At 37.0% G+C, this 27,436-nt stretch overlaps 1 protein-coding gene across 14 annotated transcripts in view; it reads left to right on the forward strand.

Annotated features, from left to right (window-relative positions):
• The window catches only part of LOC5566699 (plasma membrane calcium-transporting ATPase 1), a 277,219-nt gene that overhangs the window by 9,447 nt on the left and 240,336 nt on the right, over window positions 1-27,436 (forward strand). For 9 of the 14 annotated variants that reach the window (XM_021855700.1, XM_021855714.1, XM_021855713.1 and 6 more), the window contains exons 2-3: window positions 5,550-5,645; window positions 6,976-7,570. The gene's annotated coding sequence lies outside the window, so the exon portion shown is untranslated. Of the gene's footprint in view, window positions 1-5,549; window positions 5,646-6,104; window positions 6,299-6,728; window positions 7,571-27,436 lie in introns of those variants that run through there. The other 5 variants (XM_021855701.1, XM_021855703.1, XM_021855704.1 and 2 more) reach the window with 5 other exon arrangements.

The following is a 27,436-nucleotide window of genomic DNA, read 5'->3' on the forward strand; positions in this document are numbered from 1 at the left end:
TAATAGGTCTTCTACTTTCCACTAATGACGGATTCTTATCAGGTTTAAGTAAACTAATTACTTTTATGAATCGCCATTCAGAAGGAAAAATGTTCTGAAACAAAAATGAATTATATAGAGATAGTAAATGTAATTTACCATCAATAGGTAATTTTTTTAACACAATAAATTTTATATTGTCAATACCTGGAGCAGTATTTTTAGTAACAGATAATGCTAATTCCATTTCCTCAATTGAAAATTCATTACAAAGATCAGGGTAATAATTGTACAATTGATGAGTTTTAAATATGATGGGGGTAGGAACAAAATCAGGACAAATTTTCGAAGAAAATTGATCTATCCAATTTTCAGAATATTCCAAAACAGAGGTAGAAGGAATATTATAGTTCCTTAAATTTCTAGCAACAGACCATAATTTATTTAATGACGTTTCTGAATCAAGATTTTCAATAAAAGTTTTCCAGTAATTCCTTTTTTTAAACTTAACAATTCGTGTAAACTGGGCTTCAGTTTTACGATAAAAAATATAAATGTTCCTTGTACCTGAATTACGAAAATTTTTAAAGGCTTCAGATTTATTTTTAAGTGCAACAGTACAATCATGGTCCCACCAAAAAGAATTATGTCTTCTTTTGGTTGGCCCCAAAAATATTTTTTTAGTCTGAGATTTTTGTAAACAATCTATTAGAATGACTGAAAACCTGTTATAATTTTGAAGAGGAGAAAGTGAATAATCGAAATTGATTAAAGCAGTAGAAACTAAATCTGAAAATTTGGACCAATCAATATTTCTTGTTAAATCAGGAACAAATGGTTCTTGGTGATGTTGATCACGAAGAGGAAAATGAATAGAAATTTGAATAGGTAAATGATCACTACCATTTGGGTCATCTATAATTTTCCAAGTTGATTTTATGGCCAAACTACTTGAACACAATGATAAATCAATGCATGAATGATGAGCAGGGGGAACTGCTATTCTAGTGAATGAGCCATCATTCAGAATATTTAAATTCAACTCATCAATCAGATCCATGATCAATGAACCTCTGCCATCAGAAAACTCACTACCCCAAGCCAAGCTATGAGCATTCAGATCACCAAGTATGTAAAATGGAGAAGGTATATTATTTAGAATTGTTTTCAAATCTAATAATGAAAAACTTGCTTGTGGAGGAATACATAAACATAAACTCGAAAATTCTATTCCATTATGTTTGACAGTAATAGCAACATATTCAATTGGTGAGTCCAATGAAAAATTTAAAAATTTAAATTCAATATTCTGACGAATTCCGATCATTACACCTCCATATGCCATATTACGATCCTTTCGAATTATATTAAAAGAAGGAATTCTAAAAAATTTATTTTCCACTAACCATGTTTCATTCAAACAAAATATATCAATATCATTATTGACTATTAAAGCTTTCAGTCTTTCAATTTTTGGAATAACACTTCTGCAATTCCATTGTAAAATATTCAAACTACTATTTTTGATTTGAGCCATTAGGAACAAAACAAGGAACTAATGAGGGGTCCAAAAGAATTCAATTTCTCTAGTATACTAGCTACAAATGGTAAACATTTCTTTATCAATTTTTTCCAAAAATCATTTAAACCTAAAAATTCTATAATATCTTCTAAAATTTTCAAAATACTACCCCCATCATCGTTTTGAACATTAGAATTATTGGTAGTCTTTTTAATATCATCATTTTTGTTCCCAAAATAATCTTGATTAATTTTCTGAAAACCAGGAATGTTTTGAGATTTTGATAAATTAATTGAAGGAAAATTTTTTTCATAAGATGTTGATGGTTGAGGATCAAAAATATTGTTTTGATTGTTTGTTTTATTGATTCTTTTTCTTTTGGTAGGAGGATTATACACAAAATTGTGTTCCTCATTTGAATCCTCAATATCAACCTTTTGAGTCAATGGTTCAAAAATATTATTTGACGAAAATGCATTAGATGTTTTAATAACTTCAGAATAAGATAATTCGTTCTTATTCCTTATTTTCAAATTGAATTGCTTTTGATGAGCTATAAAAACAGCACATTCTTTCAAAAAATTATGTTTTTTGCCACAATGAATACAAATGTCAGAAATTTTGTTACAATCTGATGGAGAATGAATTCCACCACATTTTGAACATTTCTGTTTATTGGAACAAAAATGCGACGTGTGTCCAAAAAGAAGACAACGATCGCAATGCATAATTTTAGGGTAAAAGAGCCTAACATGAAATTTTACATTGTCAACAACAACAAAATCAGGAAGAACAGATCCTTCAAATGTGATTTTGATGCAATTCGAATGTGTATATGAGGAACCTTTATCTGAAAATAATAATTTCGATAATCGAACACATTCCAAAATTTTAACTGGCAAAATTGCTTTATTTTTAAATATTCCTGAACCATGATTCAAAATTTCATCACATTCCAATGATTCATCATAGATGACACCATTGATTTCACACGAGTTACATGGAGCGTAAACTCGATAAGAATTCAAAAATAACTTGGACTCTAATAACGCATTAGCGTCTTCTCGAGATCCAAAAATGACACGCAATTTGTCTAAGGAAATCTTTTTGATTTCCTTAACAGTTTTGTAAATTTTGTAAATTTCCGATGGTATTAAAAGGACATTGATAGGTTTTTCCTTTTTCCGGAAAAACACTACATAAGGTCCCATAAATGTAGAAGGATAAGTTTTGATACGAATAGGTTTAATTGTAGATGAAGATTCTTTCGAATCCCCATATACTATAGAAACTGCATCCCCGTCAGTTTCCATAATGGAAAAATGACGGGGTGAACAAAACCCAAATCAACACCAAGAAACAGTAATATCAATAATGAACAGTTTAAATAGAAAATTAATACTTAACAAACACCATACAAGTTCAGCGTCACCAGCAACACCAACCAAGAAAAACGTCAAAGGCCGGGAACACCAACGTTTGTGAGGAGTCTTGAAATTTGAACCTTCAGAACGACTTCGCAATCCACTTGTTTCTCCTTCTCTTCAAACATCAAAATCGTAGTAACAATCGCATTCAAGCTGCAATACTTCGGAATGAAAATTCACCTGAAAAAGAAAAAAAAATGACAAGAGCAGAAAAAAAACCTGTAGCCCGGTCAAGGCCTACTTACCGAAGATGAGGCTGACAAGTTAGAATGTGAGAACTATCGAGCCGTCACCATTCTTAACGCAGTAAAGTACTTTCCCAGATCATCTTTCACCGTCTATTGCTACTGGCAAGCAGATTTGTGGGAAGTTATCAAGCCGGTTTTGTGGACGGGCGATCGAAGACAGACCAAATCTTCACGTTGCGGTAGATCCTCCAAAAGTGTCGCATATATCAAGTCCCTACGCACCACCTATTCATCGATTTTAAAGCTTCCTATGATACCATCGACCACGAGGAGCTATGGAAGATTATGGACGATAATGGTTTCCCCGGGAAACTGACTAGACTGATCAAGGTAACGATGGATAGTGTACAGTGGTGTGTGAAGATATCGGGTGCATTATCGGACCCGTTTGAAATACGCAAAGGACTTCGACAAGGCGATGGTCTCTCCTGCCTCCTGTTCAATATTGCGCTAGAAAGTGTTATGAAACGGGTGGGCTTCAACATGCGGGACACGATCTTCAATAAATCCAGCCAGTTCATCTGTTTTTTTAGGGGCCCAAATAGCCGTAGCGGTAAACGCGCAGCTATTCAGCATGACCATGCTGAGGGTCGTGGGTTCGAATCCCACTGGTCGAGGATCTTTTCGTAAAGGAAATTTTCTCGATTCCCAGGGCATAGAGTATCTTCGTACCTGCCACACGATATACACATGCAAAAATGGTCAATCGGCAAAGAAAGCTCTCAGTTAATAACTGTGGAAGTTCTCATAAGAACACTGAGCTGAGAAGCAGGCTTTGTCCCAGTTGGGACGTAACGCCAGAAAGAAGAAGATCTGTTTTGCTGGAACCGAGCTCGCAATGGCAGACGCGTGATGATCGACGGGGATGAGTTCGAGGTGGTGGACGAATTTGTCTACCTCGGATCATTGATAACGTCGGATAACAACTGCAGCAAAGAAATTCGAAGACGATCCTTGCCAGAAGTCGTGTTTACTACGGACTCTACAAGACCTTGCGGTCTGGTAAACTTCACTTCCGTACTAAGTGTATTGAACCACGAGCTTGCGCAACTTTACGGTGAACCCAGTATCCAGAAAGTCGTCAAAGCTGGAGGGGTACGATGGGCGGGATACGCTGAGAGAATGCCGGACAACAATCTCGCAAAAATGGGGTTCACCTCGAATCCTGCCGGTACGAGATGAAGAGGGGCGCAACGAGCTAGGTGGTTTGACCAAGAAGAGCAGGATCTTGGAAGTGTGGGGCGATCGAGAAACTGGAGGTCAGCAGCCATGGATCGAGTTAGTTGGCGTAACATTGTGGCGCAGAACATGTCTTGAAGAACGTAGCGCCATCGAAAATAAAGTAAGACTCTTAAAAATAAATTTGCATTTAAGGACGCTGAACGTACACATGAATGAGTTATCAATCAAAAACAATATGCTGAAACCCAAATTTGCAAGTATTTGGGTGAACTCGAATTAGTCCAGTTTTGAAGCAAATATTAAGGGTTTTAGACATGTATGAAGAAAAAAATAACCATTATCGTTTATCAAATTTTCAAAATTAGTTATTTTGCTCAAAATTTTGAATGATGGATTCATGAGCCTTAGTAGCACACACCAAACATGTAGTTTTTTTTAATTCTCGTATGTAATCTTAATTATTCAATATTATAGATGAATGTTTGACTTTACTAAGATGGCATCCATAAATTACGTAACGCTCTAGGGGGAGGGGGGAGTAGTTCCAAGCGTTACGGCTCATACAAAAATTTGAAATTTTTCATACAAAATGCGTTACGGAAGGGGGGGGGAGCGGAGGCGGTCAAAAATGTACAATTTTAGCGTTACGTAATAAATGGATGCTGCCTAAGCTAATATTTGACAACATTAAGCGTCATATTGAAGTACTAGATGTAATATGAGAGTTTTTCGATTTGATTGGTGAGCTCGTTTCAAACTGTTTTATACTTTTTTTGTACTCTAATGGAAGATAGAATTTCGTTCTGTGTGTTGGTTTTCTTTTGGCCGATATGTATTTATGAAAATGCAATAAAAAATATTGCAGAGGAACCGAGTTCTTTTTGTGTAATATTTTCGATATCTTTTCAGTTACCCTTTTCAGTTTAGCGTAAAAAATGTACTTTATATCTGAATCTTGCGGATATTAGCCTAATAATATTCAACCAGAGTACCTAATCGGTGAAAATTCAAGCATGCTTTATTTTATTTTTGAAACGTCCGTTGGAAGTAAATCTGGAAGAAGCCTCTGATGTACAAAATTTGTACCGGCCACGATACCAACCCTGATTTGGTATAAGTATTTTTAATTCTACTAAGTCAGTTTTTCCCGTTCGGTTCTGTACTCATCACTGTTGTGTTGTATCTTTCCAGGTGTGCGTTGGCCGTGGTTCATCGGAGGATCCGAACACAGCTGTTGAACCCAGATCAGGGTATTCAGAGTTACTACAGTGAAACGTCGGATAAAAGGTGCGATTTGTGCTATTTAAATTTATTTCAGGAGTTTAGTGTTGTTTTTCGCAATCTTTTCCGGAGGTGGAAAATCGGCTGTTGGAGAAAAATTACACATACATAGACATCCTCTGCACAGGACACAGGGAAAATGGGAAAAACGGGTATGAAAAAGAAGCATAAGAAAGTTTGACATTTCTCGTTGTCAGTTTGACGTATCTTTTCTCTCCGCCCGCTTCGAGAAGGGCCACAAATCGACCAAGATCATGTAAACAATGTGTGGGAGCGGAAAATTCTCCGCCTGGCTGGCGGTCGGCGAAAAACGGGGATGAGATTGAATTTTCCACAGAGCCACTAGCATTTACAAGGATTTTCGAGCAAGAGCGCGCGTGAGTGCGGTGAAAATCGTCGAGAGCGCCGAGGAGAACCATTTTCCTAAGCTACGGTGGCGAGCGAAAGGTAAAACCTTTCGCAGTCGAGTTCTGTCCATTGGCATTGAGTGTACGCCGAGGAGGAAAATTTTTCTCCTTTCTCGACCTGGTGGTGCTGATAAATTTTCCAGGAAGGAAAAACTGGTGAACAAGTGCGCTATTCTGGACGAAAAAGGGCTCTGCTAAAGCTGCCCCGCAATCAATTTGCTGCTGTTAATGTGGATTTGGTGCTAGCGAAAGGTGGAATCAGTTTAGAAGCTCTTAGTTTTTCGTTTAGGTGATATATGTGAATGCAATTTTTCAGTGATCAATAAATGAGTTAATAACTCTCGCCCTCCCCCTTTCAGTCAGTAGGAGGAAAGAATAGAGCTCTCGGTGCTTGGAAAGCTGGCTGACTGGCCATCGCAAGTGCTGGTGTATGATATAATGTGAAAATTTCACTGAATTTTCCGTGCAACTTAGGGAACATTTAAAGAAGAACCATTTTCTCTGTAATTGGATTCGAGTTGGTGTATTTGCATGGGAGATCGATTTTTTGATAGTGCGTGAGACTTTCTTCTGTAAAACTGATTCTTGGTGAAAGTGTGACCGAAGTGTTGCACCAATTGTGGCATTTTCCCTTCTATATAGATTTTTCTTTTCTGATCGTGCCTGTTTTCCACCTCCACAGGACGGATTTTCTCGGTGGTTGAAAAGTTTTTCTTGAATTTCGAGAGTCAAGAGTGTGGTGTACAACCTGAAATAAAACTGAATTGTCTGACCGAAATCGAGAAACATCAGTGGTTAAGAAGAAACGAAGCAAAGGAAAAGATAGCGAAAAACGCGAAAAACCCACAGTGTCACAGTGTCTGTGCTCGAGTTCGAGGAAAATTATGTAATAAGTTGTTATATTTTCACTCTCCCAACATCTTCTACAGAGCGAATTTTTCCTCGCGATTCGACGGTGGATTGCTCCCAACATCCACGTATCTACATCGGATACTCAGACTAAGAGACTCTGGTCCCAGTGTCAGGAAGTTGTGAGGAGTCTGTGGTGTGTCTGTTGCTGTTTGAGCTCCACTTTTCTCGAATGGCTCCCATTTGACAGCCGACGAGATCGACGAGAGCTGGCCTCAACTCGGCGATCAATGAAGCCCCGATCTTCGGCGGTCAGTTTTTCCTGGACTGCTTTCGTAGCGCTCTAGCAGCAAAGGGAAAATCTCTTCTAGTGGTATTTCAAGTGTGAAGAAAAGTCGAAAAAATAGTATCGTAAAGTTCCCCATCAGAGGAACCCCCCGTTGGAATCCCATACAAAAAAGAGAACATTCGAGCGGGCAAAAACTCAGAGCAAACACTAGAGCGAGATAGTGAGAGAATTGACTCTCGTTTCGAAACAATTAAGGCGAGTAGTGAGTGGAAAAATCGACCGTGGAAATCGCGGATGGTCAGCATCTCTCCGGACGGGTTTGAACGGAAACCGCGAGAAAAGAAAACACAAGTAATCACCCAGCTCCAGGTCGGCAGATACTCAAGGTAAGAACTTTTCCTCCATTTAATGACTGTTCGAAACTTTTTTTAATTGGTTCCAATCACTCTGATCGGAATTCGAAAGCCCTTTCACACATTCTACTTCTATCTTCTCCGGGCACTCTCGCGTGTATGTCCCCATTCTCAAACATGCCACCGAATGGGCCTTGATTCCCAGCTCCCAAACGGCCAGCATTTTTGCTCTGGTTCTCTCGACGACTCTTGGTACCACTCGTATTGGATCCTGACCGCCAACCACCCACTACACGTCCAAAGCCAGCACACATTGTGCAGATTTTACATAATTATTGAAAAATCGATTTTCTCCGCTGCCTCGCGCTGCCTCTTTCTCTCTCTTTCGGTGTCAAGCTCTCGCTCTGCTCCCGAAACGTTCCCCATCAGAGTCATCCCCCCACCATATCCCGGCACTGGCCGCGTGTTCAGGGAGTCCTTCGCGTCCACCAGAACAACAAAAACAACGACTCGATGACCAACTCAACAACTATGGGAAGCTCTGTTCGGTATAGTTTGACACGTTTTTTTTCCTTTTTCGCTTCCTCTCTTATCACGATTCGCACTTATTTCCTCCTCCCGATCGAGGAATCTTGATTAGGGTTCAAGTTATTTCCGCACGTTCCCCGTGATAGTAGCTATGACAAACTGGTTCCAACTTTGCGAATGCATTCGAGCTTTAGTTTGGTATCATCTATCTCGTCTTTTTTCCCCCAAATTGTTGCAACGGGCGATAGTTTCCTGCTGTAGTGCTCGCTCCGTCTTCGGGAGAACGAATGTGCAGCAACAATCGATAAAGTGTTATGAAACGATTCCAGGCAATAGTGGTCCGATCTAATGCGGAAGTTTTTAGGGTTTGGAATTGTGGGATTGCTACAGACGTGAAAAAGCAAATTTTCAGGATTTTTTTTTCGGATTTTTTTTGAATTTAACAACGCATCGATTTTCATACAAAATAACATGTATCAACTACTTTTTCCTTATATCAAGCATAATTCTTCAATCCGACGTATCTGCAAAAATAAACAAATCGAGATTTGCTTTACGTGGGCTTGACAAACGCATATTCTACGTACTGAGTCTAAAAAAGTATTCCTACAACCATTTTTTTGATTTTTAAAAATAAATTTAAATTATGCCCTATGTGCACTTTACTCAGTGTTTTTAATTTGGCTACATACACCCTTCGTTTGCACAGCGACTCAACTGTCAACATTTTTCATGCTACCACATACACCGTACATATGCTCATAGCAAAGCGACCTATATGCAGAATCAAAACCTAAAATTATAAACATCAGATACGTCATACTGTTTCCGAATCACTAAACATGTTGGAAATCGAGAGATTCGGATTTCCACAGCTGCAGCTAGCTGACGGATCGGCAAACTGATGTGGAACATCATCAGTATTCGGTTTTAGCCAATATTTTTCACAAAATTTCTCACAAGAACTGTTCTCCTTCTACTTTTGTTACTCACGGCTCCGTCCGGTGCTCAGGTTGGTCTAGTTGAAATTGGAAACATTCGGAAACCAACATTCGTTGTCGTTGAAAGTTGAAACTGACGAATTGACTAACTTTATTAAGTTTCATGGGAATTTTCAAACCGGTGTATGTGCAACTTCAAAACAATACTGGTGTATATGACGTGACGCAAGTGAAAAACGAACTGTCAAATCGACGCATCAAGCAAGGTGTATGTATCAATCAAGGTATGGTATCGACGAACCATCCATGGTGTATGTGAGCAGCACAAATCAAAAGGGTTTATTCGATAATTTTACCAGCTTTTCAATGTAATTCAAAACAAATCGGAATTGTTTAATAGTGGTTCGAAACAGTGTGCTTTTTTTCAACTTCTAGTAGACACAGCAATAGAAAAAATGCAAAACATTTTAAACAGGATTTAAAATTCTTTACAATATGTTGCATCGCATTTTTCTCGAAACCATCCGAGTGTTAGATACGCCGATTTGAAAAATTAGGCTTGATATATTCTTCTTCTCTCTGGCGTTACGTCCCCACTGGAACAGAGCCTGCTTCTCAGCTTAGTGTTCTTATGAGCACTTCCACAGTTATTAATTGAGAGCTTACTATTCCAATGACCATTTTTGCATGTGTATATCGTGTGGCAGGTATGAAGATACTCTATGCCCTGGGAAGTCGAGGAAATTTCCAACCCGAAAAGATCCTCGACCGGTGGGATTCGAACCCACGACCCTCAGCTTGGTCTTGCTGAATAGCTGCGCGTTTATCGCTATGGATATCTGGGCCCCACTTTTTCCTTATATACAATTGACATAAGGGATATCTACAAAACTTCAATTGTTTTCAATTTTATAATAAAAAAAATAATGGTTATGCCTATAGTAAAAACATAGGAACTAGGTCAAATTTGGTAATAAAAATAGCTGCTTTCTGCCCTAGGCTTCAGCGTTTAACGGTCATGCAGGTCAGTATGTTGATTTAAAAATATTTGAAATGACTTTCAAATATAATGGACAGGGGAGGTTCTTCCTTCAAAATAAATAAGCATCGAAGAGGAATCTAAATCATCTTCATACTTGATCATGTCAATATGCACCATCTTCAAATGTTTGCATTTCATAGTCGATTCACCCTTCGTTTAAAAATAAGCTGTTCTTTCAACTTCTGCAGTTTGTCTTGGCTGAACTGGCTAAATATTGTAACAAATAAGTAACTTTACTTAGAACATTCGACCGTCGGTTCTCCAAGTGTCCAAATGTGAAGAAATATGCAATGTTTATGTACAATTTTCAAATTGATTGATTATGATATTTTTCACCGAATGTCGTTTCGCCCGAATGCAAATCCTTCGAATAGCCGTTTTCCTATAATGACCCATTTTGGGTCATCTGATATTCAGCCTTCTTTATTTGAATGGCGGTTCTTCCGAGTTCTACCGATCTCGGCATTTTTGGCAATATGTGCTTAGTCGTTAGAATTTAAACACCGTAAATTTTCTTATCAGGTGGGGCAAGTGAAAAGTTTATCATTAGAGATTGAATTTGTGTTTTCTCTTTAAGTAGCCATAAGTAAACATGGTTCGCAATTATCATAGAAAAACATAACGTGCTGATAATTCAAGAAACACTATACTCAAGCGTTAAAAGCTATTAGAAATCATGGAACTTCTCTAAAAGATGTTGCCAAACATTACAATATTAATATGTCTACTTCGGGCAGCCAATTGAAAGGAAGACGTTGACTGAAATGTTGCAATATAAGAGCACACACGGAAATCTCGTGGAATGTCTATGTAAGCTAGTTCAAAACATAAAAATGGGGTATAGGTCTATCCACATAAAAAAGATTCTAAATACGTTATTGAAGGATTCCGTTTGATTTCTCCCGAAGAGTTATCCGACGTCATATCCGACTTTCTCAAAAACAAATAACGAGCGGTGGAAATTCTACAGAGCAGAAATGCAATTGCTGTCCTATAATGTAAGAACTAGCATTGGAAATGTTGCAGTTACAATGGTGTCGAATCATTTCAACTAATATAAGTGAACAGAAGAAAATTCAAGTGAAAATAATAACATTTTCTTTGTTTACATGTTACTTATGTTAATGTTCATTGGGAAGCCTTAACAAATGTTAAAGCTAATAGAAATCGTGAAAATAACTGTTTGTTTTTGAATTTATTGTCCAAAGTAGTAAAGTTTTCACTTGCCCCACTTTTGGGGCAAGTGAAAAGTAAGGAGACATTTTTCAAAAAACTTTTTCTTTATTTTTTTCTTCAATTTTTCATAAAAATCAATTTCAGCATGCTGCTTATATTTGGTGGGAGTCAAGCTAAAAAATATACACGACCTCATTTGTTTTAATTTAAAGTCTCTAGAATTTAAAGAATCTCAACTATGCGAATTCCATTACCCACTTGCCCCACGGTACCTTAATTGTTTATTGTTCTTTCTAGTTTATCACCCTGGCACTGAATTCAGGGTACAGACATTCATGGTGGTAAGCTCCATCGAAGTTAATACGCGATTGGCTTATTAACTTTGATGGAGCTTACCACCATCAGAGATACAACATTCGAAGAAAAATAAAAAAATCAATTGCTAATTATGTTCATACTTTATTACCAAGGCACTAAACTAAAACTTGATTTTTTAGCTTTCCTCAAATCATAAAGCTAAAATGAGAATCGCACTGCTGTATGTCGCTTTCCTCGCAAGAGTAGTGTTTTTTTTCTGAATTGTTTTAACTTAATATTATAAGATAACCATCATAACTCCAAACATGAAATGCTGAAATGTATCTTCTACTCAAATGCGCCATACCTTATTTGATCTGCGATTTTTAACGATTTATATTGACCTAGTTATTATTTGGCATCAAATATGTTTATTTAAAAAATCTTTTATTCTTTCTATCCTTGTCTGTAATGTTTCGTTTAAATGCCTAAATTTCAAGGTATAATTTTTCGATCTATATCAAGCGATTCTTTTCTAATTGAATCACAATTAAATTACACTTTCAATCAAGCTATTGAAGGATCAAGTTGAGGTTGGTAGAATTGAATTCCGCCGTTCAAAATTATTTCTGGTTGGCAAATTTGACGACTTTCCAGAGCTGGAGTGCATACATTCTTGTCGAACTATACACGAATGCAAAAATGGTCAGTTGATATAGGCTCACAGCCAATAACTGTAGAAATGCTTCTAGAACAGCTGAGAAGCAGGCTTTGGTCCAGTTGTCCCAGAAGAACAACATATTTGGTCCATAGCAGTTTGGAGATGTCTTTTGAAGAAATGTTCATGGAAACCGATCTATGAAAGAGAATAAAAATTGAATACAAATGTAGTACTGATAAAGGTCGTTGAAAACGGAATATTTGTTTTTTTTGGGAGCCAGTTGAATGCATCATCAATTCCTTCCCCTTCCCCTCATTGGTCTGCATTGTGACGTGGCAGGCAGGGCCGTCCATTTTTATTTCATTGAAAGCATTTTCAGTCCCCAACTGACTGACTCAAGCTTCCCTTTCAAATGAAACTCTACTGTTTCATTTCAAGCCAACAAACCTTTCCTTTCATCGCAGTAAGCGTAGTCTTTCATTTCTTTCGTTCCGCTTGTGCATCGCATGTCATAAATCAGAGGCTCACTTCAGCGAGCTGGTCTTTCAATCGGTAGTCTCTAACTTTAGGAGCTGACTAATTCCGATAAACGATGTGGTGGCCCGCATAGTTTCTCTATCTTAATTTATTCTAACAAGTTAATACATTAATATTGCAAAAATTAGATAAAATTCAATATGAAACATTTTGGTATATTTCAATGAAATCAAATGAAACGATGTTCTTACTCTTTCATTTCACCTTTCTTGTTCGCTGCCTTCAATCAGGTAACGAAACAAATGAGTGTGGAAAGAAGGACGAAGCGACGCAGTTGTTCGTCACAATCGAGACGACACAACCAAGCCTTCGTGTTTCACAAAATGCTTTCGAAAATGCACAGCCCTGGTGGCAGGCACCATTGTTGCCTAAAAAAATAGAAGATCACCAGCACTTATACACTGAGGGTGTCTGTTAATCCCAAGCAGTCATCTGGTTGGTTCTTTGTGTAAGTGCAGCTGATCTAGCGATACTGAAGTAGCAACCACGGACGGCCAATCAAGCTCAAGCTCAATGACCTTATGCCAAACGGCCTTATTCCAAACAACTTTACATCAATCTTGTCGCTTGCAAAAATGTAATTGCACGGCAGGTTATTGAGATATTATTGATTGCTGATATTATATATTATATAGATATTATTGATTGCTGATTGATGCTTTATTATCGGTTTCTGTCAATTGGCATGCAAATTTATCCGCTTGTATGCAGATTACTTTCGTGATTAAAAAGACATTCTTCGATAAGTTGTAAATGAATTGTTACTGACCTTTTGAAATAAACGAAGAATTTTGTATGGAGGCTGCAAAAATGTTTAAAAATTCGGTTAAATCGATATTGAATTGTGCAATTTATATCAAACTATATCTAATACTAAAGTTCAAGTACTATTTTGCATACTCGATGGATTGAATTACGTTCTGTAACTAGATCTTAAGACGGTTCTAAATTCTGATTATTTGAACTATTTATGAATTCGGCAAAGTTGCTCATTAGGCTATTCACTACATCCGTGGTTAACAAAGTGCGGCCCGTGGGTCAAATCTGATAAGTTCCGCCAAGTTTTTCTTCGGGAAACTGTTCTACTGCCAAAGTTATCGAGAACATGAAACTTATTTATTAAGAGAACTTTCCGGTATCAGAAATAAAGTTGGTTAAAAAAACAGGTCTGAGGATCACTGCACTACATGCTTGCTTAGTTCAACATTCTACAAGTAGGAGGCGCTAGTGAGCTACAAATATTTAAAAGTCACATATCTCACGGTGTTGCACAGGTAGAAAGTCGACGTTTTCGGCAAAGTTGTTCGTTAGGTTTGGGACTATGTGCTGCAGGCTTGGTTAGTTCGGCATTCCATTACTAGGAGGTGCTAGTGAGCATAAAACATTTTCAACTCATATCTCACGATGCAAAACAGCTATTAAGCCAATGATTTCAGCTTAAGGGTTGTTAGGTAAAGGACTATGTTTTATTAGACATTCTGCCACTAGAAGGGGCTAGTGAGCATTGAAAATTTTAAAATTCCATAGCTGCCAATGCAGATCAGTGAGAAGGCTTGTATTTTCGGAAAAGGCAGCCCTTGCGGTACATGGCTGATTAGTTCGATTTTTGGTAAAAAAGGAAAACTATCTTCATCTATCATCGTACCTACACTTATTCTTGAACTTTTCCTGAAACTTCTCAAGAAATGCATGAAGCATTTTTCAGCAATTAGTTCTGATCTAGCATATAAAACAGCTCCAATGATTTTTTATGATTAAGTTCGCGGTTAGTTCTAAAGAATTTTACCATAATTGCTTTCTTCAGAGATGATGAATTTTGAATTTACAGGAGTTTTCCTCTACCGACAGCAGTTCTAGATTTAAAGTGGTTGCATATGCCTAGCTCTGTAATTCAATGTTTGATTTTACATAATGCAGGGTGACCAGCGCACCGGGAAATCGGGAAAACCGGGAAAAAGCCGGGAATTTCGAATCACCGGGAAAAAACCGGGAAATATACGGGAATTTCAATTAGCACCGGGAAAATTTTGCATACCAAGTAACGTTTTAACCAGCACGATCTATATTTTAGTGGATTTTTACAAAAGCTTCTGAATTCGCATCCCAAGTTAGTCAATAAAGTCAAGAACATATTCTTGTATGTTACCACTTGCTCTAATCCAGTAAATCAGTGTTCCTCAGCCTAACTGACTAGGCGGGCCAATCCAATACCTACATTCAAATTATGACGCGGGCCGCCAGTTATGTTAGGATATTTTTTTTAACGACTTTTTTGAGAATCTTTTCTTATAAACAGGAAGATAATATTTCCGAGATCTTCAAAGCTCTCCCCAAAAAAGAGAACATCTTGATCACAACGATTCAGGAAGCGTTAATAGCATTAAATGTCTGGATTCTCGTGAATTTCATTGATTCTTCGAACTTGGAAAATCTTTTATTTTATCAACCAAGTCAAACATAAAAACCAAAGTGCATTTGGAGAAATGTTTGAGGTTTTCTTCACGGCTAGCCATAAAAGCTGAATGTTGAAGCGCGAAGCAAAGCAATTTTGAGAAATTTCGAATCTCGCAGCCTCCTTCCTTTTTGGACCAATTGTAAGATTTGATGAAACTTAGATGGTTAAACAGAACTCGAGCTATTCTTGAGCTGATAAATACAGCCCATACCTCGTTGATTCCTGTTAAAGTGAATTCGATTGTTGGACATGTAGAAATAATAATAATTTGCAAGAACGGACTCTTTTAAAACATGTTACACAAAACCGAGCTCTGCTGGACCTACACATCTGTGAGTATGAGTAATGGATCATTGAAGGTAGTTTTTGTCAGTGCTCACCGCATCAAAACAAAGGCGCCACTGTATATGGGATTTAACATTGTGACTTATAATGTTTCAGCTCACACGAAATTTGAAAGAATTTCACACAATACGTGTTATGAGGGATGTGTTGGTCCAGAAGAGCTATTTTTTGCGAATTGCGAATTTCTTCGTTTAAGCGTGGAAGAACACGCAGAAAACTCTTGCACGATTGACATAACTTTTCCGATAGTTGTTTTAACATGCCTGGATACGATTGTTACAAGCATATTTTCGGTACTTCTAAACTGACAGTATGGTTTGCCCAATCACTTTTGCTTATGTTTCTGTCTTCCATCACATGAATAATTCAATTATATTATTGTTGAATCAGCTTTCTGCACATTATTACCTTGAAACGTTATGAGCTGTACTGCAAAAAAACCGCTGTTTACCAACAAGCAATGTTGGAGTAGATGTACGTTAATACGCTCTCACTCTCAAGATAGTGGTTTGTATTCCTGCTCTCATATATTTTTTTCATTTTGTCGCATTTTTGCAATGTCGATAAAGAAGATTCATGCCGGGTTTGACAACACAACATCAACAATAATACGATTGTCATGATTGTATACTAATATTGACAGAGGCGTCGCGTCCGCATGTGCAACATGTGCACTGCACAGGTGGCAACTCGTTCATCCAAACCACCTACAATATGTACTGGTTTTGAAGTTCAATATAATAATTCTTCCAACAAAATTTATCCCATTTCATGTTTTTTCTATTGCTGATAGGTTGCAACACAATTTTCACCTATCAATTATTAAATTTTTGCTAAGCAAATGAAATGCAATAGCTGGTTCATGCGATCTGAGACCTAATTTTCCTAACGCGCTTCGCGCGATGTATGCTCCGTAACATTTTCTTCCATGCTACACTTTGCTGCTGTGACGATGGAAACCAACGTGTGCACTCTCAACGGGAAACGCGCTGCCTTGTATCGTACACGCAATCCTGCATATGTGGTAGGAAGCTTAATTGAACTACAAATGCCAGTGTGTTAGTAGCCAAAGCGTTAACTCTGGCCGGTGCACAGTTTTGCTACATCAACAAATTTGATCAGTTCGAGCGTGCGGATGACGAGACAAGAGAGAAATCAGTTCACGAGAGAGATCCATTTTGCTTGCTCTCACGCTTGTGGTGTGAAGTGCAAGCGTGATTTTTCTGGCGGTAGGAAGTTTTTGCTAGTTGGCCTGGCACTCAGTACTCACGCTGTAGCTTTTTGTTGTTTGCTGGTTAAAACCCGCGTTGATAACATGCAGCATTAGCACGGTGGTACTTACGGTGGCCAATCAAATAACAACCAGTAAACTAACTCAAGAGCGGTCGCGTCCTTTGTCAACCCCAGCATCTTCACGCTTGTAGTATGTTTTAAAAGTCAGCATATTTCATGATGCGTGCACTAAGTAGGGTAAGGAGGGGCAGTATGGTCTTACGAGGTAATATGAGCCACCTTTCATTTGAACTTAAAAACACGATTTTGATCGTGATAACCTTAGGACCTCATAAAGTATACTTCAATTAGCCATCAACGTAAAAACCGTGCGAAAATCTGATTTTGTACTTCATATATTTATGAAAATCTAAAGCGTTGATGCTACTACGAAAATACGATTTTGGATGTATAAATAAGCTTTGTATAAAGTTTTGTTTATTGTTTATAATTTTTCACAGCAGATCGTTTTTCCACTATCTATAGGCATTATTTGCACGAAATTGATTCTGAAACAAATTTTCAATACAACAGAATGTATATGGAACATCTAGGAACGGGGCAATATGGTTATAGCCGGTCAAAGCTCAAAAATATACAATTAATACATGTCATTTTTGCAATTTCATTGCAATAAAGTTGCCGCACGTGATTTGAATTATAACTATTATTTTTAACTAGTTAAACTTATTTCAACGACAAAGTTGCTGACAAATGAAGCTCTTAGAACCATGATTTATAAGACTGTCAGCAAAACATACAATTTCATGATTCAAATCAGGTTTCAACCGAGTTTTTGTATAAAACTCTATCCTTGCCTTGCAAACGGTTTTACAATTAAAATAATAAGATTTAGTATTGTGGCTTATATTGCCCCGTATTGGGGACCGTTTCGCTCCGTACAGTGTAAAATCACACACAAAATAGTGTTTTTCCAAAAAAATTCTTAACGGTTATAGTTAGGAATGCTACTATTATGTAATCACAATCTTAAAAAAAAACCCTGAAATATTTTTGTTTGATAGAAAAAAAAAGTATGGTCGATTTTCGAAATAAAAATTTTACTATATTTCTCATACAAAGCAAGAAGAAAATGATAAAATCTGAAGTATGTTTGATAGCTCAAACATTTATTTCCGATTTCTAAGATGATCAAAAATTTAAATAATGTTTGAGTATCTTATTTTTTTTCACATTTGAAATATGAAAACACATTTTGACTTTTCTTCGAGATGCACTTAAAAGTGTTTATTTTTGAATTTGAAGGAAAAAAAAAATACTGATCGTTTCTGATCAGTAATTCTATTCGTCAGTGCTGCTAAAATCGTTACTGATGACCCGCATAATAAGAATTATTTTTTATGTTCAAATTTACAATTTGCCCATAATCATGAAAAATTGGTTAAATAGAAAAACTATTGGTGTAATCGATAAATCAAACTCAACAACCCGAATTTCATATGTTATCTTAAACATTTTCAAACAACTGAAAAATCAGAAGAAAATTATATTTGAAAACACATTTTTATTAAAAATAGTTTAAATCCAAGGTATAGGGGAAGGGGTGGTAAAATGAACAGGAAATCATCTTGTTTCTGATAGAAAAACGAGGAATATGTATAGTTTTATCGCACACGATCAAAAACAGGGATATTAGCTAAAGTAGCAACACGAATTCAGACCAAAATAGCTAAATTTTCACATATTTTCATCGCTAGCAAAACCCAATTGAAATGTTTATTTTACCTGCACTATGTGGGTAAAATGAACAGCTATTGGTGGTAAAATGAACATCATGCAAAAAACGAGAACAAAACTAATATTTTTAACGTTTTTCGCTGCATTCCCGAGAATATATCTATAGATAATTGTAACCCATTCAAAAAGAAATGTAAAAGTTTCAGATTTGACATCACATCACAACGATATTCTTATCACTGAAAAACCTCAAGACCTCCGAGCCAAAAATTACGTCAGCTCCAATTTTCAAACGTGGTTTTCTAAAATCTTAGTTTTTGTTGATATTTTTACTTCAATTGACCTCCGTATCAATCCAAACACTCGGATTTATGCTCTAAATCGTCCGTGCGTAATAAAAATTCATTGAAATTTGTTTTTTCTCGGTAAAAGGCACGGTGTTCATTTTACCACCCCTGTTCATTTTACCACCACTTCCCCTACCTAATAATGACAAAAATAAAATGATACTAATTTAGAAGTGCACAGGTTGACAATGAGGCAACGCGACGCCTCTGAATATTGAGTCAATCATATCTATGGTTGATGCAATTATTTTGTGTAGTTGAACCAATCATTCCAAATAGTTAAGCCAACCATAGATATTGTTGAATCAATTTTAATGTATGGTTGACTGAAATTCAATGTAAAATATGATTGATCTACCAGCAAATATGATTGACTGGACAATCCTTTTTTCTCCGTGAAATAAAAAAGTGTCATCAGGAATTTACTACTTGCGGGCCCCTCAACCCTTGACATTAACATTCAAATTCTGTTCGAGAGCCGCACAAAATGGTCTCGAGGGCCGCAGTTTGGTGACCACTGCAGTAAATAATTAGCCAGTAAATTAAAAACTTTTAATGAAGAAACATCTGTTCATATAGTTTTATGAAGCATTTTATTTTAAAAACTACAATTTTTGGATGTTATAAATTTCTCTAAGCAAGCTTGCAATTCACTAATATAAAAAATGCGTTTACAACATAGGATATTCATTGAAGATTTGCCATTCGCTTCTTGTTTGGGCTTGGTAAAAATAGTATAAAATTCTAATTCATTTCAGAATTATGATTAGAATTATGTTTTATCAGAAACAATTGGCCTGAGAAAATGTTGTGGGGATAAAATATAACAAAACATTCTATGCTGATGACCATGGAACGAAATGTTGAACAATTGATAATTATGTCTATAAAATCTGTGACCGTTCAAAATTTAAACTGTGATTCATTCAAAGATTGGCTCGATCCCATCGTATAAACAAGGGTCAAATTTTTTTAACACTGAAATTTTCCATAACAAATTCAACGATTACTTACCGTCGTAAAATATTGCTTCATAGATCAAACTGGAATTTAGCAGAATCAGTATAAGCCCAACAAATTAGAATGCGCAGCAAAAAATCTGATTTCCGTATACCCCTAATAGAAATGCTTTGGTCGTTTGAAATGGTAAAAAAATCGTAAGAATGTTTCCTATCATATCATTAAACCGGGAATATTTTTGAAATACCGGGAAAAAATCGGGAGAAAACCGGGAATTTGAAACTGACTTTTCACTGGCCACCCTGATAATGTGTAGCGTGTAGGCTTGCTTATACACTTGTTCATGAAGACCATGTTTTAATTCCTGAACTTTTTTTAGACTTTTGTGTGAAGTTAGGAAGTCACTTTTTAGTCAATATTTGGTCACTTTTTTGGTTTTTCCATACGAAATGCCCGAGTTTGCGGATCTATATTTCAGCTTCTGTTAGTCCGAATTGACAGAAATTTGGATGACGAACTACAAATAACCTGATGTTACCTGTTGTTACATTTCTGTTATTTTCAAAGAGTTCCAGAGGGTTGTTCAAAGACGAAAGTAAGTAATCAAGAGATGTTTTAAATTTAATTCAAAAACGATTAGCTATGGCTGGTAAGTTAGTTCGGCAAAGTTGTTCACTTTCGGAAGCTACACAAACTTGCAGAATTGATGTGTTCTTACCAGTGCTGGGAATGGTAATAATAGTAGGCTTGAATTTCGAGAAAATCACTTGGCTCTCTCACTACAGTAGCTAAAAATTTGTGAATCTCATCAAGTATGAGCGAAGTCAAGCGATGAGCGTGAGTTTCACTGGCTTCGCTGACTGTGATTTGCTTTGCTTGGCTACTGTAGAGTGAATTTCAGGATTTTTCCCAACCCTGGTTCTTAAAACTTATTATTTTTAATTAAATCCAAATAACTCTCAGTTGCTTACTTTTATCCTTGAACTATTCTTTGAAATTCGTTGGAAAATGACCGAAACGTAACAAGATCAGTATACAAAAAACTTACGCAGGTTATTTGTAGTTCGTCATCAAAATTTCAGCTAGTTCGGAGCACCAGTGAACGAAAGCTTTTTATTGTAAGATTATTTAAAGATTCAGTTTTTGATTTAGTTTATATACCTTTTATAATCCTTAGCGGAATTTGGGGCAAGTGTGTCACCTTAAGCAAATCGTTCTCTAACTTTGCATAAAGCTTATAAAATCCACTAATTTAGCCTCATGATGTTAGTTTCACATCTTTTCATAACCACTATGCCTTTTAAAAAGAAAATAATTTCAAAATGTATTAGTTTTGGAGCTTTTCAAATATCATCCAAAATAATCGATTTTTCTACACTATGGGGCAAGACGGCCACCGAATGAACATCGCATGTAATTCTACTTGAAATGAAATTTTATTTATTTCCTATTAATATTACTTACAAAGCAGACGCTAATCGATAATTTGAAAATAATTTTAAGTTTACCGTAATAAGGGGATATTTTATAACAAGGTTCAAAACATGCGTAATTCCCTATTACTCAATTCGTATAACTAAAATGGTTATTTTTGTCTCCATTTAATGCAATATATGTTTTACCCTTACATTACGGCGAATATGTATAATATTAAACTAGATCAGCACTAAATAACGGTAAAATTGTGATATACATATGTAAAACGGTACTTAATAAGCCGAAAAACATGTTATTATTGAATATTTTGAGAAAAAATCACTTTGGGGGGCAAAAATGTCAGTTATTCCCCTACTATACTTCAGAAACTACTACTGGTGCCTCATTTTGGTTTCTTCTCATCTTCTTTTCTGGCGTTACGTCCCCACTGGGACAGAGCCTGCTTCTCAGCTTAGTGTTCTTATGAGCACTTCCACAGTTATTCACTGAGAGCTTACTATGCCAATGACCATTTTTGCATGCGTATATCGTGTGGCAGGTACGAAGATACTCTATGCCCTGGGATGTCGAGAAAATTTCCAACCCGAAAAGATCCTCGACCGGTGGGATTCGAACCCACGACCCTCATCTTGGTCTTGCTGAATAGCTGCGCGTTTACCGCTACGGCTATTTGGGCCCCTCATTTTGGTTTATTATTATGATTTTGTTGATGATGTTTACATTTTTATAAATTTCACCCAACAATTTTTGTTTACTAAATAGGTGGCACACTTGCCCCAATAAGTATACATTTCAACCAAACTGAATTTCGATTGTAAAACTAAATAATTGTTTCGTTCAAATGCCACAATAACTTACACATTTAAATAGTTTAACGATGTACAGTACGTTAGAAAAATCTGTTTATAATTTACCCTTCACCATGCTATTCAGAAACAACGAAATCTTATAAAAATCCACTCAAATTTGGTTGCATTTGCACAAGTCGATGTAAATACGTGAAAAATAGAGCAATTTTCATCATATTTTGATCATTGTATTATGAATTATAAGGGAGCATATTGTTAAGCTCAAAGAGAAAATATATATTGTAGTTTTTATGAAAAGCAGGGGTGGCACACTTGCCCCTATGGCACACTTGCCCCAAAGTCCGCTACAGGCTGACTTGGAAAATTAAAGAGGAAATCCTCAACAGATTCCTATCAAATCCGCCAAGAATCTCCAGAGGAATTCTAACATTTCTTTAGAAACCCCCCGAGAGTCTTTCCAAACATCGTCTAATATTTACAAAACATTACTAAAGGACCTATGTACAAATGAGAGGCTCTCTTTGTTTACTTTCTTTTTGATCAATAACTGAGTCACATTAATCGCTTCTGTTGCGTTTTTTGTATGAAACGCTAGTCATGGAAACTGCCTTTCGATCTGTAGTGAAAAACTTCCCAAAAGCTGTAGTATTCCATTGTTATAATCGAAAGAGAGCGAGAGAGGAGAGAATCTATCATTTGTACATAGGTCCTTTAGTAATGTTTCGCGAGAATTATAATTTACGAGATGGAAATTTGATACTTCGCATGTATGTAAATTCAGATTACAAATATGTTCCAATCAATTTAAAGTTGTTTTTTTTTTCTTAAATTTTAAACAGAATTATATTTCAAATACAGGTCGGACTCGATTATCCGGAGACTGGATTATCCGGGATTCGATTATCCGGAAATTTAGACTCGATTATCCGGAATTGGTTTTTTGATGTTCATGTTTTTCAATTTTTATGCATAAATCTGAGATAATTTGGTATTGCAATATACAATATTAATGGTTTTGAAGTTTTGAACGTATTTAAAAAAGGGGGGTTTGGTGATTTTTTTGTGTATGCTGAACAAAAATTTTATTTTCGAGACTTTGCTCGCGGTTTCGCGCGTGTTCTCGTCGTTAAAGATTTTTTTCCCCTGTTTTGGAGCGTCTTGCTGGGTAGTGCTTCGTGAAGCCCAAGCAGGACAGTGCGATTTTGCGTCGTCCGATAGATTCTGCTCACGGCTTCGCGCGTGTTTTCGTCGCCGGAGATTTTTTTTTCTGTTTCGGAGCGTTTTGCTAGGTAGTGCTTCGTGAAGCCCAAACAGAAGACTCTGGAGGGATCGGTTTTGCTTTTTACTGGCTATTGAGCAAAAATATCACTGCACAATCGACAAGCATTTCGCGAAATACTATTTATACTATAAATAAACTATTGTTTTCTCTTTTGATTGCCGGCATTCAAAAGATTAAATTGAAAACACTTAAACAACAAATGTTCATGGTCTATTGCAAGCTTTCTAGGCGAATCCTGACAATATACCTTCCCCAACCTCCAACTCCGTAGCACTTATGAGGGTGTCGCTGAGTCGGTTGCCTCTCATTAAGTAAGTGCTACATCAACATTTCCTTCCCCTATCCCAAGTTACGGTAAAGATGGGCGTGGCCGGGAATAGTGATATTCATGCTTTTAGTATTCTTGTTTATGATTTGAACAAAGTATACTCCCCTGCCTTGTTCCTGAAAGTAGTCAAGATGAGATTATTAAAAAGAAACATGAATGTTGCTAGTATCCAATCTACGAAGTATACCGTAACTACGCTAACGCTAACGCTGAACAAAAATGTTATTTTCTTGTAAAGACCCAAACTGTTCCTTGAAATAATTTCTGGCTACGCCACCGCATCATATAAATAAAACAACAAAAAAGATAATATTTAAGTTCTTTTATCAAAGATTTCATTATTTTTTCTTAGTGATTCGATTATCCGGAGGATTCGACTATCCGGAGTGAAAAAAATCGATACTCCGGATAATCGATTCCGACCTGTACTCGATTTTGCATGATGATTGCTATGAAGTATTACACTGTACATATGCCATCATCTCGAATATTCTACAGATAATTCCACATCATCAGCGAAGCAATCAAATTTACTGAATCTTGTGAAAATCATACCCCGACAGTTCAATCCGACTATCCGTTTGACACTCTAAATGGGAGGTGTGATTGGTTGCTATAATCCAGCATTCCGAATTTCTCCCACTGCTTGGTCGTCCGTCCCCATGCCCTCATCACCATTCAGATGTACGTCGTAGTGCCGCTTTCATCTTTCGGATCACGATCATGTCTATACATATTCAATCTCAATCACACTTTAAGAAAGATTAATTCAGATTGAAATCTCGCGTTTAGTATTATATAGACGTAACTACAAGAATAACATAACAGTCGAAAAATCACGGCTGGCTAATTTATTAGCTCAAGAGAAAATCGAACACTGTAAGTAGTTACGCCGTCATGATACAAAACACGAATCCATCGAATACGGTTGCTGCCAAAGCGCAATTACGCTGTTAAAACTTTTCCATTATATAATCCATTCTCAACTGTTTATCATAATATATGGGAACATACACTGTAAAAATTTCCATTCATTCATCATATAGTAGAATCAATTAATCTGATGTGCATTTCATACCCCTAATGCCTAATAATAATCTAAAATTTGCCATAAAATTCAACACAAATCATAAATCAACAGTTTACTTCACCTGCCGAAACAAACGACTAATCAGGATGAGGTGCTATATTACCGACATTATGACTGAATAGAATAATAGTAGTTACTCACCTGCAAAACTGTTTGCAACCCCCCCGTTGAGTCGACTGGCCTTTCAGAGTCTCTGCCCGGCTATTTGCGCCAAAGCTGTCGAACTGTGCTCTCGGAGGGTCTGCATGTGTAGTACATTACCTAAATTGCACAGCCACTGCCGACAGCTCACCAATTTCTCTTCATGGTATGTGTTTTATTTTAGAACGAGACTAGGTGGAATTTATCGACGTATGTTTAAAATAGAAGGAAGTCTATAATGACTATGTTTACAAATAATTCCCACCAACAGCAGCAGCAGCAACAGTGCGATATTCGCTCCTGTGCTCGGGGTGTACTCTTAACGCTCGTCGGAGCCAACTTTCCATCCCATCACCTTGGTTTTCACTTGCACCTATCCTGCAATGTGGTGAGTTGTTCCGACAATAAGACACCATGAGTTCACCTGGATAATCCAAATCCTCCCATTTAGCCTCAATATTCTAATTAGGTGGTAAAATTGAATCACTCCCACAGCCGACTCGACGAGGGAAATTTTGTTCTATAGGAGCAGTGGTTCCCAATGCTCATTAAGTTTAATTGTTATTGGCATTATGCGCACAAATGCGCATGGAGTGACATTAAATTTCCTAGCTACGCCATTCCAAACGTTAAGCTCCAACTTAAGGTTTTCCGAATCCTAGTATCTATAATGCATTGTCAAAAGATATTTTCGATTGATAACCCCTGTGATACAACACCAGGAATTCCATTTGGTAAGAATGACTGGTTTCACTTTTTTTTGGTTGCCATTTCCAAGATTGCATTTGCTGTTCTGTTCATCGCATCGTGTGGGCAAAACTCACTCATTCACGGCCTCACTCACTCGTTCGCTCACTCACTCACAGTCACAGTGCGGTCTGGTTGTTTTAATTCCATGCATGACTGGCGCCCAGCAATTTTCCGATTATAATCTCTCACAACATCCACTTTTTCACACAGCTGGTCCCGCTGCTCTCGAAAAGAAGCGAAAAACCGCATCACATATAAGCTGTCTATTTGTAGACATATGTAACAAACAAGCCGTTGAATTGGCCTAGCCTAGATGGAGCAAAGAGTCAATCACACATACCGAAAAAAAAGAAGAGTACAACCAATGGAGGGTATTTATCCATCAGATCAGACAGGCAACTTAAGAAAGAATAAGATACCACGAACGCGGCGAATGATCATAAATCTCGCTCTAATCCCCATCCACGTGAATTGCTGCAAAAAGCTGAATTTATTTTTTACGATTTTTGAAAGAATGCTCTGCGTGGTCGCTTGGCGTTTTTCCACTGAATTTTTCTCCTGTGTCCAAAAAGAGCCGAAAGCCAACAAAAAAAAGTGCGTACTTGAGACGTTTATGAGATCCATTGGGATTCCATCAGGGTTTCCACCCCCCCCCCTCCCTTTCCACTGGCGGCATCTGTTTTCTCCGAATTGCTGCTCTCGATGGCCGCCGCGTTGTGTGGAGTGAATAAAAATTATTGGACTGTTATGCCAAAGACCGAGATAAACAATTATTAATCTGGAGGAAGCAGCTGGTAATTTATTTATTTGCGGTCAAAAGTAGCTGGCAATAAATGTACGTAGCGATATGAGCCCCGCTATTGCGGAAAAACTCTATTGGCTAGTATCTTCATAAGCTAAGGGTTAATTATGAAAATTGAAACAAGCGGAACGACCCTTCACGCGATATATCAGTATAATTGATAAAAGATTGCAATATAACGCTACCTAAACACTTACTCTCTTTGTTACTCTATCTCTATTTGCTACCAGGTACTCCATTTTGCTAGAATTGATCATCATGCCTGTTTATATTGTCTCGTTTCTCAGAGTAATGAAAATCTCCTCTACTGACTCTAGACTTCTGTGAAAACTTCTTGGAAGACTTCTGGAGAGACCTCTATTACGACTTCTGTAAGACCTTCGTGAAGAATATCGTGGAAATCTCTGTGTTGACCTTAGTGAAGTTCACTGTAGACATTTTTGTTGAGTCTTCTTTGAAAGATTTTTTGTGGGGACCTCTATGTAGACTTCTGTAGAGGCTTCTATGAAGTCCTCTGTAAGGTCATCTTTAAAATTTCTGTGGTATGCTATATTGAGACTTCTGCAGATACTTTTATGAAGCCACCTGTCAAAACCCCTGTAATTTTTGCGAAGACCATAGTAGAAACCTTTATAAGGTTTCTTAGAAGACTATTGTGTAGGTTTCAGTAGAGACATACATTTTAAATTCATGTGGTACCCTCGCTGAGACCTGTGTGGAGACCTCTGTCAAAACCTTTGTAGAAACATCTTTTCCTGTGAAAATCACTTTGCACCAAAAAGTTAATTAACTTTTTTGTGCATTGGGGTCAGTTTTGGCCAATCGGCACGGTGAAGGAGCAGTAATTTTTTTAGAGAAAAGAGATAGAAATTTGAAATTTCCTGACTTTTTCTAACTTTTGAAAACGAACATTTCCGTGCAAAAAGAAGCTGTCAGCACAACACAAAGTGGACACATTATGCATTAAGGGTAAAAAATGACCCATGTTTTAGAAATCCATT

Source organism: Aedes aegypti, chromosome 3, assembly GCF_002204515.2.
Source record: "Aedes aegypti strain LVP_AGWG chromosome 3, AaegL5.0 Primary Assembly, whole genome shotgun sequence".
NCBI classification, from domain to species: domain Eukaryota; kingdom Metazoa; phylum Arthropoda; class Insecta; order Diptera; family Culicidae; genus Aedes; species Aedes aegypti.